This window comes from Leopardus geoffroyi, chromosome B1, assembly GCF_018350155.1.
Source record: "Leopardus geoffroyi isolate Oge1 chromosome B1, O.geoffroyi_Oge1_pat1.0, whole genome shotgun sequence".
In the NCBI taxonomy this organism is placed as follows: domain Eukaryota; kingdom Metazoa; phylum Chordata; class Mammalia; order Carnivora; family Felidae; genus Leopardus; species Leopardus geoffroyi.
This window is the reverse complement of record NC_059327.1, coordinates 163770351-163785042: the sequence shown is the minus strand read 5'-3', so window position 1 is coordinate 163785042 and position 14692 is coordinate 163770351. Positions and strand designations below refer to the sequence as shown.

The window sequence follows — 14692 nt, the reverse complement described above, 5'->3', positions numbered from 1 at the left end:
TAGAGGGACACGGAATACCAGGAACCGAATCTCCAAGTGATGCCATAATTAGTGAACGGGATTAGAAAGAGAAACCAGGAGAGGGTCCCCAAGCCAGCAGACGAAGAGATGGGGGGGGAACAAGATACGAGTTGAGATACCTTGAGATAGAGGGACACGGAATGCCAGGAACCGAATCTCCAAGTGATGCCATAATTAGTGAACGGGATTAGAAAGAGAAACCGGGAGAGGGTCCCCAAACCAGCAGACGAGGAGATAAGGGGAGAACCAGGTATGAAAACCCACTGGAAGAAGAGAAGTTGGCGACCAGAGCCATGGGCTGAGCTGGCAAAGAGAGGAAGAATAAAAGCCATAAGGAAAACTGCAGTGGCTCTTGACAGAGCCGTGACAAGGGAACAGAGGAGGTGGAAGCCAGTACAGTGAATAGAGAGGAGAAGATGGAAAAATATGACCGTGATTGTAGACTATTCTTTGCTCTATTGATTAATTTCTATTTTGCCTTGTTCCTGAAAGGATTTAAGGAGGCTTATAGGGAATCAAGTATACAGCAGGAAAACGTAAATTAAAAGGATGAAAGGAGAAAGAAAAACAAGGGTGGTGCTCCACGACGAAGCAGGAATGTGGCTAAATGTGTGCACAGCTCTGGCCTCACCCAAACTGGGGAATTAGATCAAACAAAATGAACTAAACAGCTGCAGAGGACGATACAATCCCTTTTTGTAGTTTTTATTCTCCTTACTCTGCTGTTATCTTGTGGGTTTTTTTCCCCATTTGGAAGTCCAGATTGTGTTCCAAGCTGGGTTGATGTGTCATTATTTATGGAGTTTCTGCTATTTAAAAGCCATCTTCAGTAGCGGTGCCCGGGTGGCTCAGTCGGTTAAGCGTGCGACTTCCGCTCAGGTCATGATCATGCGGTTCATGAGTTCAGGCCCCGTGTTGGGGTGTGTGTGCTGACAGCTCGGAGCCTGGAGTCTGCTTCAGATTCTGTGTCTCCCCGTCTCTCTCTGTTCCCACCCCCCGCACTCACACTCTGTGTGTGTATCTCTCTCTCTCTCTCAAAAACAAACACTAAAAATTAAATAAATAAATAAAAGGACTCTTTAGTCAAAAGATGGACAGAATCAACGTTGTCATGAACTCATCACCAGCACTAGAAAGTCAACTCAAAGCTATGTCTCTCAAATGGTCACTCTTGTCTGCTGTGAAATAAAAGGTGGCACATTTTGGGGTAATGGTCCCTTGGTAACCAGATAGGATGGAAAGATGGAGTTGGTCCAAGTCTAAGTTAACAATCTCAACTTGGACCAAAGAAGAAGGCCGGCGTAAGAGAAGCAGCAACAGTGGGACATGGCAATGCTTATTATCACCTGGCCGCCGGCCGTCTGCCCCACCGGACTGCAAAACCTTTCAAAAGCTGGGACTCCGGGGAGCCTGGGTGGCTCGGTCGGTTGAGCGTCCAACTTCGGCTCAGGTCATGATCTCATGGTCCGTGAGTTCGAGCCCCTCGTCGGGCTCTGTGCTGACAGCTCAGAGCCTGGAGCCTGTTTCGGATTCTGTGTCTCCCTCTCTCTCTGCCCCTCCCCTGTTCATGCTCTGTCTCTCTCTGTCTCAAAAATAAATAAACGTTAAAAATTAAAACAAAACAAAACAAAACAAAACAAAACAAAAAACAAAAGCTGGGACTCCGTTCACCTCTCGGTGGCACCTGTTGTGCTTGGTTCATGAAGGGTACTCAGTTACTGCTTGTGGAACCATCACATGTTGATCGGTGGAAAGCAAAGCGTGCCTTTTGGCTCCAATTGGTGTTTAAATATTTTGGCCGTTGGAACTAAGCACCTAACCTCTCTGGGCCTCAGTTTTCTTACTTGTGAGAGTAGTGTGTATGCAGCACAGATTGCTAACTACCACCGACATTCATTCTCATGTTGGTTATGATGCTTCTTAGATAAATACTCTTCCCCTCTCCTCACAGCTGCCCTCTGAGGATTTGCAGTCTGACGTGTTGGAGAATTCTAACTTCTACTCTAAAAGCCCCATTTAATCCTAGACTTGGGAAGGAGATAACCCTGGTGACATCTCACCAGTCCTGAAGGTCAGGCGTGGGGCAGCAGATTAACCACAGGGTGACTCAGAACTGGCTTGGGGTGGGCAACCTAAGTTTGGAACCTTTGTTTTAAATGACTTGCTAACCGGAAATACCTACAGAAGGGCGAGGATGGTCAACTTGTAGTGCCCAGGACGTGTCAGGGACTTCACAACGTCATGAAGATACTTTGAGAAACAAATGAGAAAACATTGCCATTACTTATTACCTCGATGCTTTGAGAGCTGTCCTCTGCTACCTTTGTTTTTTAAAAATGTTACCACATAGAATGTATCTTTAGGGGCGCCTGGGTGGCGCAGTCGGTTAAGCGTCCGACTTCAGCCAGGTCACGATCTCGCGGTCCGTGAGTTCGAGCCCCGCGTCAGGCTCTGGGCTGATGGCTCAGAGCCTGGAGCCTGTTTCCGATTCTGTGTCTCCCTCTCTCTCTGCCCCTCCCCTGTTCATGCTCTGCCTCTCTCTGTCCCAAAAATAAATAAACGTTGAAAAAAAAAATTAAAAAAAAAAAGAATGTATCTTTAATAGGTGATAAGAAAAATATGTTATTTTTTTAAATTGAAGGACTTCATATATAACATTGATGAGTTCTGATTTGTATGAATAATACGATTACTATTATAATAGAAGATTTCTTTCATCTGAGGAATGTATTTATTCCCCCAGGCCCACCAAACAAAAGGATTCACAAAGTATCCTTTAAATAACGGATGGCCCTAGTGTTTATGAAATATGATTCAATACAAAGAATTAGAATTCAAATACATATGTACCTAGCATAATGCCCCAAAATGAGTAACTCAATGTATTGTCCTAAATAATACGGAAAGCTATTTACATGAGCTATAGAAAACCACGTGACCATATGAGGAGACCTTGACTTTAAATGCCTAGCTATTCAAAGTCAACAACACCACAGCCAATACCATTTGCAGAACGAGCCCTCAGCACAGATTATTATATGCCCCTACTGAAATAGTTACCATTCAACACATACACACACACCCCGTCAACATTAGGGAAAGACCAAAACCAACTTAAAGCTAGGATAAACGCCCTATTATATGGAGCTTGGCCAGCCATTTAGAAGTCAGATGAGGAATCCTGGGCATCTGTTAAAGGGTGCCTGCACACTCGTCAGTCCCCCCTCATGCTTAGTCAAGATATTGCTAACTTACAGCAAAATTACTCCATTCTTGGTAGGGTGCAGTGTTTAATGCATGCAAACAGACTCTTCAGTCCTTTCCAGTCTGTCCTGTTCCCCCTGATTTACCACCAGTGGGTGGCTCCTGGTCTGTGTAATAGTCAGCTCGCAGGCCAGAGATGAAGTCATGGCCCTGGCTTTATGAGTTCCTGCAGCTGCACACTGTCCTAAGAGACTCTCACTGCCTTCTGGAGCAAGAAAGTGTGCCTGCAGAGCCTCAAGCTATAGTTCTTAGGGTGCCAGGGAGCAGCCTTCTTTCTCAGAGGGGGTCTTCGCCTTCTAAAAGGTTAGTCTCCAGGCCTCCAGGCCAGCGGGGTGGAGAACTTTCCTTGAGGCCCTGCCCTGCCTGGTCGTTGAGGCAAGGTTAGAGTTTGCTCCGCCTGTGTCCTATTATTTCCTCCAAGTTGAGCCGGATGGGGTCAGGTTGCCATGGGATTACCATTCAGATGAGTGTTCACGTAGTTTTAAAGATTTTGATTTCTCTTGGTCTATTCTGCACCCTCTGTTGGAAGGCAAATAAAAAAAGCCCATTTTCTTCTGTCTTTGAAATTCATCAATTTCTATAAAGCACTGAACAAAATGATTCCATTTAGCAAAAGAATGGGGAAAAGAATTCATCTGGCAGAAGAATTCACTGAGCAAAAAGGATATGAGAAGTGAGGTGGGATGATGATAACGGAAGAGAATGACAAAAGTCATCTTCATAATATGGCATAGAATTGTACGATGTCTGATGGAGAGCTATTTCCTTAAGCAGTCATCAGTATCAGGCATCTATTTATTATGGACGTATGAAAATACAGCTACCAACACTTAGTTGATTATAATATACTAATGTAATTAGAATTTAATAAAACAGAAATGGAATTTTAAAGTATGCTTATAGAGTATTGATTTTTAATAGGCTTATAGACTATTATAGAAATATGCTTATAGAATATTGATTTTAAAAACAATTACTTACATACTTTCTCTATTGCCCTGTATACTAAAAGGACTGTATATTTAAAGGAACCCTGGGGCACCTAGGTGGCTCAGTCAGTTGAGCGTCCGACTTTGGCTCAGGTCACGATCTCACAGTTTGTGGGTTCGAGCCCCGCGTCAGGCTCTGTGCTGACAGCTCAGAGCCTGGAGCCTGCATCGGATTCTGTGTCTCCCTCTCTCTCTGCCCCTCCCCTGCTTGTTCTCTGTCTCTCAAAAATAAACAAACATTAAAAAAAAATTTTTTTTTTAAATAAAGGAATCTTTAGATGTTTTTCTTTGGTCAGTATGCTCCCTCCCCTCACATCTCTCTAGGGTCTAATTGTCTGGGGGCAAATCTCTTTGTCTACAACCCTGCAAGGCTGAGTGGAGAAGGAGGAGGTGGGGTATCCAGCACACCCTGGTTTGGGAAACTGACAGGTTAAGCTAACTCCCCATTGCCTCCCACTTCTCTTGAGTCTGGGGTGCAGAGACAGTAGAAGAAGGGACCAACCAAGATTTATCTGAGAACTTGGATGACCATTCTATCTCATTCTCTAAACGATGAGTAGGGCATGAAGAAGTGCTTTGGGGAGTACTTCTTTCCATTAAAAAGAGCACAGACAAGGATATGGGTAATGGATTTATGGTAAAACAGAGGACTGGTATCTGTGGTGGGTAAGCAGGAAGGGGTTTTATTGGGAACATTCAGGTCCTAGATGGAACTGTTTCCTGAGAAGGGAAGCCTGGCTCTGTTACTTACTGGCTGTGCGATCTTGGGCAAATGATTCAACCTCTCTGAGCTTTATCTTGCTCAACGGTACACATGGGAAGTTTTACTTTACAAACTTTTCGTGAGGATCACATTACATGGTAATGGTAACATGGCTATTTTATCATTCCATGGGGATTCCATTAAATAGATTAAATGATAAATGCAATAAGGATTATGTGAAATGGTATAGGACACATTGTGCTACATAGTGGACACTCAGTCTTAATCTCCTTTTCCTCATGATCTCTATCCTGAGTATACAGTTCCAAAGTGCATGCCCAAATATTTAGTGTTGCATAACTAGCCATTGACCCACTGTACGATTACATTACTGCTTCATACAATCTAAGAAAAACACACGGAAGAAAGTAAATAAAAATGGGGGAAAATATTATGGCATTTCCTACTTCCTCATAAACTAGAAATAAAAAGTTGGCTGAATTTTCATTTATCCATAAAATCAGCATTAAAAACCAGACGAAGAAAATAAATGTCAGTTGTATCTTTGTCAGATGAAACGCTTTAAGTATTAGAGAAAATCTAGTGCCAGAACAACAAAGAAGATTTTGCCCAGTTAAGACTGGGCATTGCGTGGTGGGAAGGACAATTCTGAAATATACGTTATGAATGCCTTGGTAATGAGCTCTTGGCCAGATGTGTTTCAAATTCACAATGTCTCAGATTTGAGAAAGGCAGCATGGTGAAAACACTATATATTACATAACACCCCTGGTCTGGGGTTATTATTAGGTCTGCAGTGAAATGTAAGAATATTTATACTAAGTGGGATAAATGGAAACCCATAAAGGGCTTCAGCTTAGTTTAGATGTGTCCAACTTGGAAAAAACTTTTTTTTTTTTTTTTTTTGCTCAGATTTTGGGGATTTTTTCACTGTTTTGAAGAAATTGGGAATTCAGTGCATTTCCCCTGGATTTTGTGTACCCCGTAGCCCATCCCCCTCCTTTGCGGGACCCACTGTGGCTTGGGAGAGATTGGATGGTAGTGAGTTCAGACCTGGTCTCCTACTGCACCCGGACCCCTTCTCCCTCTGACCCCCAGGCCCTGCTGCTGAGCTCAGTCCAAGCACTGGGGCCTTCTTTACTTCTGATGCCCTGGGGTCTCTCCCTCAAATCAAACGTCAACTCTGACCCTGTCCCCACCCTGTCTACCCACTATGTCTGCACTCCACTTCTATGTAGCTCAAGTGCCTTCTCCTGGGACTCCCAACGTCCAGGTAAGTATTCTGTGGCTGCTAAGTGATTTTTGGTCTGCACAGCAAAGCTCCGGGGTGGGGGTGGGAAGCAGCTGACATCATCAGCTTACATCTTCCAATCCTAGCTCCGGCGTTTCCAAGACAACATTATATGTAAGTTTTGGTGTGTAAAATTTATTCGCTCAGACCACACTCAGATGTGCGGGAAAAGAAATAGTAGTTTCTTTATTAACTCACGACTTGATCTGGATTTTCTCACAAGCTCTCTACTCTGCTGCGTAGAAATGGGGGTTGAATGAATTTCATCCAATTTGATCAGCTCTTCTGTTCTGTGGGCCGTCTGTCCACGTAGTCCTTTATGGGTCTATATACTCAGTTTTTCAGAACTTCATCATCTACTTCTTATCCCTCAGATGGCAATCAGAGTATGAAGGATGCTTACTATGGATTTAAGGCACTGGAGTGATGGGTCTTCAGAGCTATGACATGGCCTCCAGCCCCTCTGGATTTTGGGGTGTTCTTTGTCAGTCTTGTTGCTGCCCATCCGGCTGGGCTTTGCAGTTGATGTTGGCCTCTGGCATAAACTATGGTCTAGTTTCTCTCAGCCTGGTCAGGAATAATGGTGTGGCCTTTTGGGGCTAGCCTCATTTCATCTCTCACTGACTCTGTAGACCTCTGTGCGTGTAGGTGATTCAGCCTTAGCCTCAGCTGTGAAAGTCACTTCACCCAGCTTCACGGTGCCTGATGGTAAACCATGGCTCTCAAATTGTTGCCTTCAAAGTGCACACAGGAACTTCAGGGCCCTATATATAATACAAGGTATGGAAAAGACTCGATAGCAGCAACCAAAAGCTGTCTTCCCTCTGTTCCGTGATAATAGAATTGTACCTGGGCAAACATGGCTGCTTTGCTACACTAATTTCCCAGCATTCCTTGTGGTTAGATTCGGTCGGGTGACCAAGTTCCGGCCAATGAAATATGAGTAGAAGTGATGTCTGTCGCTTTTGGGCCAGAGTCTTATGACATGGGGTGTATCTCCTCTACCCTCTTTTTTCCCTTCCTACCAAATGAAACCTAGACATACATGGCAGTCCCCCAGTGGCAGTCACGTACAGTTGATGACAGCGTGCTAGGCTTGGTGGCAGGACAACTACTCTGAGTCCCTGAATGAAGAGCTGACCACCAGCCTGGAAACTCACCTTAGATTATTCTAGGAGAGAACTTTTTTTCCTTCTAATGACCCTATAGTTGAGTTGAGCCGCTGGATGAAAGCAGCAGTGTTCCAACAGCAGCTGAGAGGAACTGATCGCAGTCAGGGAAGGCCACATCTGGTCTTACACTAAGTGACTAGAATGTATTACTTAAGCTAAAGTCCTCTATTCTGGGAGTTCCTCTCATCCTACCTGACATATCCCTCTGTCTTGGAGCAGGGAGACTGAGTTCCACAAGTCCAGCCTCTTTCTCCCTGACTCTCTCCATAATTTATAAGCACATGTATGTGGACTTCAGATTCTCCCTCCCCCATTCCAGTGATAAAATAAATAAGTCCTGGGGGCATAATGCACAGCATGGTGACTATACCTAATACTACTGTATTGCATATTTGAAAGTTGGTAAGAGAGTAGCTCTTAAGAGTTCTCCTCACGAGAAAAAAACATTTGTAACTATGGAGGTGACAGACGTTAACTAGACTTACTGTGATGGTCATTTGCCAATACATGCAAATATTGAATAATTATGTTGTACGCCTGGAACTAGTATAACATTATGCATCAATTATATCTTAATAAAAAAAAAATCCTCCCTCTCTGAACCAAACCTGGCTTTCAGGCTGTCTGCAAAATCCTATTTTGACTCGTGAACATGAAAATGCAAGAGGAATGCTCATTAATAGTTTTTGAAATATTACCTTTCATTACAGATGCCAAAAAAGGAAAAGGATTTATAAGATATTTATAGTGTTTATCACGACAAAATGATGTAGTTTTTAAATCTTGTTTCGATTTTTATTTTCTGACTTCTACGATGAACATATACTACTTGGCTAAAGTCTTTTAAAACAATGAGAGTTATTTTAAAATATGCCTGTAGCACTATCAGTTGGGAAAAGGCAAATTACAGTCTCTGTGGGAACTAAGTTAAACTTGTCAGAGCAGTTAAATTAATTAGGTCTTAACTGACATTTAACAGCCAGGGTGGCAGGTCTGATATAACTTAGCAAGGACTTAGAAAATTAGGGATAATGGTGTGCAGATTGCATTCCTGCAAAACATGCTCAATTCAGGGGAAACAGTGCATTGAACAGAGTTCCTAAAAATGCCTCTGCATTTTAGTTTGTTCTTTTTTCCTGGAGCTGCATGCGTGAAATATCTAAGATGAAACACAAACGCCTTCTTGTTGGCTTTCCTCCTTCACGTATTACAACAGGGGAATTATTGCAGGATTTGTTGCAATATTTCACGTATGGATCAGTATAAAGAAGTCCCATGGCACTTTTCCCCCATAACAAAGAGAGACATAGGGCTCGGGTTTTGGTAAGTAAATTTCCTTGAAAAAATAAAATATGAGTTAGATGTATAATGTCCAGGAGGAAAGACGAACTTCAGAGTTTTCCAGCAGTGGGAAGAAAACTCCCAAACTGGAGGGAAGAGAGGGGCCTCCTTGCCGTGACAGTGGCCCTGCTTGGCCTGGACCGGGGACAAAGGTAGGTGAGGGAGGAAGTCAGGAGACAAAGCAAAGGGACCAAGCACACCTTGAAGGGTCATCTGAAGGAAAGTGCAGCTGAAATGTCCCAAGCGAGAAACTTAAAGACTTCAGGGAATTAAGAGAGTCCACAGGAAATTCTAAACTCTGTTATTTTTAATTCAGGGAGGTCTGGAGGGAGCATCTTGCTCCTTGCATAAGGGAATTGGACAGAAATGGCCGCCACTGCCAGAATGCCAAAGAACTCGCTAGACAGTTTTCATTTTTCACTGTGGAAACCTCCACAGCATAGCAGACGGGGAGTCAAGATGGTGGAGGAGGGGGAGGGCTTGCCAAACACTTCTAGGGCAAAGGTTTCTTTCTGGGGCTCTACCAGTTCCAGACTATTACCTGTCTGCTGCCTTCTGGGCTGGGCTTAATCTCTTCCAGCTGTGCTGGCTCCTACAGCCCCTCTCGCTCCTCCCCGTCTGGCCTTCTTGCCCTTCGTCTCTCTCGTGGAGGAAAAATTAAGTATCGCACTTAAATCCCCCCTTAGGACTTGGGGATCCCGAGCAGGAGCCTTGCCACAGTATCCATCTCCAGCAACAGATGACAGGCTGGCTTGCCTCACAAGGGGTGTCTCCTTTCTGCCCTGTGGCTAAGCTCTTCTCCCTGCCCCTAATCAGTTCCAGCTAAGCACACAAAGAAAAAGGTATAGCGCAGCTCCCGTGCAGAGATCCCCTCCTCTCAAAATTCCACCTTGGTCCCCCCCAATTCCTTGTTAGGGATCGATTCTTTAGGACTAAATTAACCCTATTTTTTTTAACAGTTATTTGCTTATTTTGAGAGAGAGAGAGAGAGAGAGGGCACAAGCAGGGAGGGGCAGACGGACTCCAAAGCGGGCTGCACACTGGCACAGAGCCCGATGTAGGGCTTGATCCCACTGCCATGAGATCCCAACTTTGAGCTGAAATCAAGAGTCCGGTGCTCAACCAACTGAGCCCCCCAGGTGCCCCTAAGGTGTCATCTTTTGAAATACCCATCTTTCTGCCAGAATGGCTGGAATCTCCACCAAATGGTTCCACACCAAGCCTTGGTGACATGTGGGAGTTGAAAGTCTGTGGCTAGAGTGGGAACTGGGGAGTGCCTGACATGTGCCTGCCTACCCCACCCCTCACACGTGTAGACGTCACTCATCAACCATGGAGTAGGTCTTCTGCCTGAGAAGCTGAGACTGAGGCTTCATCATCTTCCAACAGCATGCCAGGTGGCCACTATAGCCTAGAGAGACTTGACAGACTTGGTGGAATCTCTTTGCCATCTCTGGATGAAAACACAGGATACATAGTGAACGGTAAGCAACGAGTCTGCGTCTGCAGGTTCTCAAACTTGGCATTACAGCAGAACTGCCCGGAGAGCTTGTTAACAAAAAGATTTCCAGACCCCAAGGCCAGACCCCTATTTCAGTAGGGCTGGGATGGAGGCCCAGGTGATGCTGCTCCTGATCAGGGGCCACACTTAATAACCACTGGTCTACATCAATCCAAGGCACTTGAACTTTATTCATAGGCAGTGTAAGATCCTTGAAGGATGTGAATCCAGGTGGGAGGGGGTTACAGGCTCACAATGACGTTTTCCAAAGCTCAGACTGCCATAGCGTGGAGGAGTCCCTTGAGTGGACCGCAGCTGGGCACAGGAAGGCTAAACAGAGGCTGTCGGCATGCTCCCAGTCATGTCCGCGATGAGGTATTTTGTGCAGGCTTACAAGAATGAGATCTTGACGGCAAAATTGCGCTGGGCCACTTCCAAGAGCCCGAGAAAGGTAGAAGGTTGGGGAAGATGGTTTAGAAGAAACCACTAACCGGAGACAGGAGGCCTCAAAGACAAATGTTGGCCTTTTCCCAGTTTTGCCAAGCTCCAGTCCAGTTTCCAAAACAGAGACTGTGTCCTTGCAGAGAGGTCTCCTGAAGCGACTCTCACTGGGCAGAACTGCTGAATACATAGGTCCGGCTCTCTCCCTCCCTCCCTCCTTCTCTGCCCTCTGGGGAGACTATTCTATTTGGGGAGAGCCACTTGGAGAACAGGTGGTGATAATTACCAGGAGACCGGCCATTTCCCTGCCTCATCTTTCAATGTGTCAAAAAGGCTGACTTAGGGAATTATGGAGTGTGGGAGCTTCCCTGATTTGTTCAGTTCGGTAATACTGGGCAGAGCCTGGTCACTCTGACTTAGTGTCTGATGTATAATTTTGGAAGGACATTAAAAATGATCTCAACTCTACTGAGTACTTTCCTAAGGAGGGTTACTAGCATACACGTAGTAAAAGAGAATTCAGAATGTTGCTACATATTCCAGATGCATAAACAAAGCTGCATCAGAATCTGGCCAAGTAATAATAATACCATCCACAAATGGCATCATGCCAGACCCCTGTTTATCAACTGTCAGGGGATTCACATGACTTTGGATGTCTCCTGACTCACCTACAGGCCACAGAATTGGTCAGACTGGCCAACTCTCAATCTGCTTTGTGCATCTTCACCTCTGACTAGGCTCACACAGCCATAGACAACATGTAAATGAATGGCAGTGTGGCTGTGTTCCAATAAAACTTTATTTATGGACATGCAAATTTGAATTTCATATTCTTTTTACATGTCATGAAATATTATTCTTCTTTTGATTTTTTTTTTTTTAAAGTGGAATACTTCACAGAATTGTGTGTCATCCTTGCTCAGGGGCCATGCCAGTATCCTCTGGATTGTTCCAATTTTACTATATATGCTGCCAAAGCGAACTGATTTTTTTTTTTAACTAGGTAAAAAACATTCTGACCCCTGGTCTAAGCTAATCATTACCATGATATGGCTGTTTTAGACCAGAACGTGTGATACAACTTGGACAACAGGATGTGAGATGAAATCTGCTGGGAATCTTCTGGGAGAGATTTCCCTACACTTAAAAAGAAGCATGGAAGACATGATCTTTTTGTTTCCGGATCGTGTCTTGCATGGATATGGCTGCTGGAAATCTGGAGGCCATCTTGTCACCAGGTGGGGAGCCAGGCTGAGGTCAAAGCCTTCATGCTGATGCTGGCCAAGCTGAAGGATGGAAAGAGCCTGGGTCCTTGATGAAGTCTTTTAGCCATTGAATTAATCACCCTGGAATGGCCCTACCAACAGTCTTATTATTCTGAGAGTTTATAAATATTTCTATTGTTTCCACAGTGGAAGGTAGAATTTCCTCCTAAGCTGCAGCTGAAAGCAGCCTCATCTGAGAACACTTTGAACACCACAGGCCACCATGATTGGGAGCTCCCATAGCTCCTCATGACTGGAGTGAGTGGGAAAGCAGAATACCCAGTGAACAGTCGAGAATCTCATTTTATATTTCCTCTTACCTTGCTTGCCTACACCCTCAATCCACACTTGATTGATTGCTCTTCTAACACCCTTAAGCCCCAACTCCTAAATCTTCTTCTCATTGTCCAGCTGCTGCAACATTTATGTTCCTGCTATCTTTGAAATAGTCCCTGAGATTGCTCCCAATGTGCATCTGAAGGAACGTCAGAAAAGGGCTCAGCTCACTCACCAAAGTACAGCACAGAGTATTCCCTCTTGTGATCTGTGGCTTGAATCATCTTTCCCTCTCCTCTTCCAGCCTCACAGCCATGATTCATCCACCTTTTGAGTGAAACTTACCTTCCCAGGGTTCCAGCCACCCTCCACCACATCCTTTCACTCAAGGCCACTCTCCTTTCCTTCTCCCCATGCACCCGGGTGCTTGACAGTAAAGGCAGAGAGTTTGTTGTTGTCTAAGTCTGACCACAAGACGTGGCACAAATTCACAGTCCAAGGAAACACCCTTGATTCGACCTCAGATGCAGAAGCAGATCTGGTTAGCGGGGGGTCTTCTCCATCTGCATTTGAGGCATCTCTTCAGCCAGATGCCCACGTTTTCCCACCAGCAGCTGCAAATCCCCATTCCTTTTCTTACTTGCTGCTTTTGTCTCTTTCTCCACTATATTTATTTTCTTTGCCTACACATTTTGTTTTTCTTTCAGGGGACCCTTACCTAGACCTGCCATATGGTTCTGCTTTGAACAAAGTGTGGAGTGTGCAGATGCAGCTGGTGGGGTCCCTGGACATGATCGTCTACACATGGGCCCCTTGGAGCTCAAGCTGCTGCCTGGCAGAGAGGGGCTAAGATCCAGCTGTGGCAGGGAGAGGAGGATTCCAGAAAAAGTCCAAGGCAGGCCACACACCTCATTAGTTCATTTTGATTAGTTTCTTTTATCCAGTTGTTAGGAAGGTGAACAGTGATAGATGAGGCAGTCCTGAGATTTTTATCCCCTGAATTATATACAGTTTGGCAAGATGAGATAAACCACGGAGAGAGCACACAGAACCTGACATGTATATAGCCAGATTGACTTGTAAGATTGTGTGAGGTTGCCTGAAATCCTAACTCCACAGCCCTTCTTCATTTTTCTTGCAAAGCTTTGAGGGCTTATGCTTTGACAGCCTTTTTTGACTTTTGGCTCCTTGTCCATTTGTGCCATCTCTTCTTCTATCAACCTGGGCTGAGAACCAGGACAGCTGTTCACCAGGATGCAGAACCAGGTTGGACCCTGCACACGGGTGCCCTGCCCAGGGGCAGGGTGGCAACTAAAGCTAGCTTCAGTTCAGATTTCTGAAGAAAGACCAGAGGGAAGGGTCTGAAGTAATTCCTCCACCCTGAGGGTACACCGTTTTGTAATTTGTTTTACCCTAAGGGCCTCCTTTTCTAATTTGTACAAAAGTAGCCAGGTAGATTAGCAGAGGGTCCTATACTGACCTTTGACCTTCATTGCTTCTTTGGAGGAACGCCAGACCTAACTGAGCTTCTAGGCAATGAAGAATTTGAAGGGCTGGGGTGGGAGTATACAACCTCTCACTCTTTCCTTTTGTCTCCTTTGTCCCCATCTCCTTTCCTTGTCCAGGAGCTTAGAGTCACCCTTGCTGTGACTCTATGAATATGCTCCAGTGAGTTATCCAAGTATTCCTGCCAAATTAATGCAAAGCTCTCCCTACAGTAATATCTGGGAGGAACATTTTCTCGATCTCAATTTGTTGGCGGTAACCAAAGCAAAGCAGTGTATCTTTGCTAAGCTGGAATACACTGCATGTAACACGTCGCTGAACGGTGCTGGTTGTGGCAGCAGAACTGGTGAGTTCAGGAGAATACCATCCAATTATTATCCCTTCTCACTATTCAAACTTGTTCTGTGGAATTATGTTTTTCTTAGATCTCACGATGTATCTGTTTATTTTCATTGTAAGAATGGTAGTACTTTTGTGGTTAAACTGTTTAGTCACAGGTCATAGTGGAAACTCTCTTTCCTTTGAAGTGAAGGCTCCCCAACCCCTACCACCTCCCCAGCTCCCACACACCTGCTTGATGAGGTTCACCTGTCAATGCTCAGCACCCCGCGCGCAAATTGCCTGGATCTTCTAGGATTGAAGAAGAGGAGATGGGAAAGTCAAAGACAGGGGAGCTGTGTTTGCCTGGTACCCATGAATCTGGTGTTGGTTTCCTCCAGCCCTGGCAGAAGTATAAAGCTGAATCTCTTTTTCGTGTGTTTTGGTTTTTGTTTTGATGATAGTTTCCTCTCCTATGAGATCATGAGCACTTCAAGGATATACAGTAAAACCTTCGATTGTTAGTAACTTGTTCTATGAGTGTTCCAAAGACAAGCAAACATTTCTAATACATTTTAAC

The 14692-nt window shown here is 44.8% G+C and overlaps 1 non-coding gene across 1 annotated transcript; it reads right to left on the bottom strand.

The window, feature by feature from the left end:
* Nucleotides 1–11625: 11625 nt before the first annotated feature.
* Nucleotides 11626–11728, bottom strand: LOC123596573. Its single transcript, XR_006711746.1, has one exon. It is a non-coding gene; the product is annotated as a U6 spliceosomal RNA (small nuclear RNA).
* Nucleotides 11729–14692: the final 2964 nt, after the last annotated feature.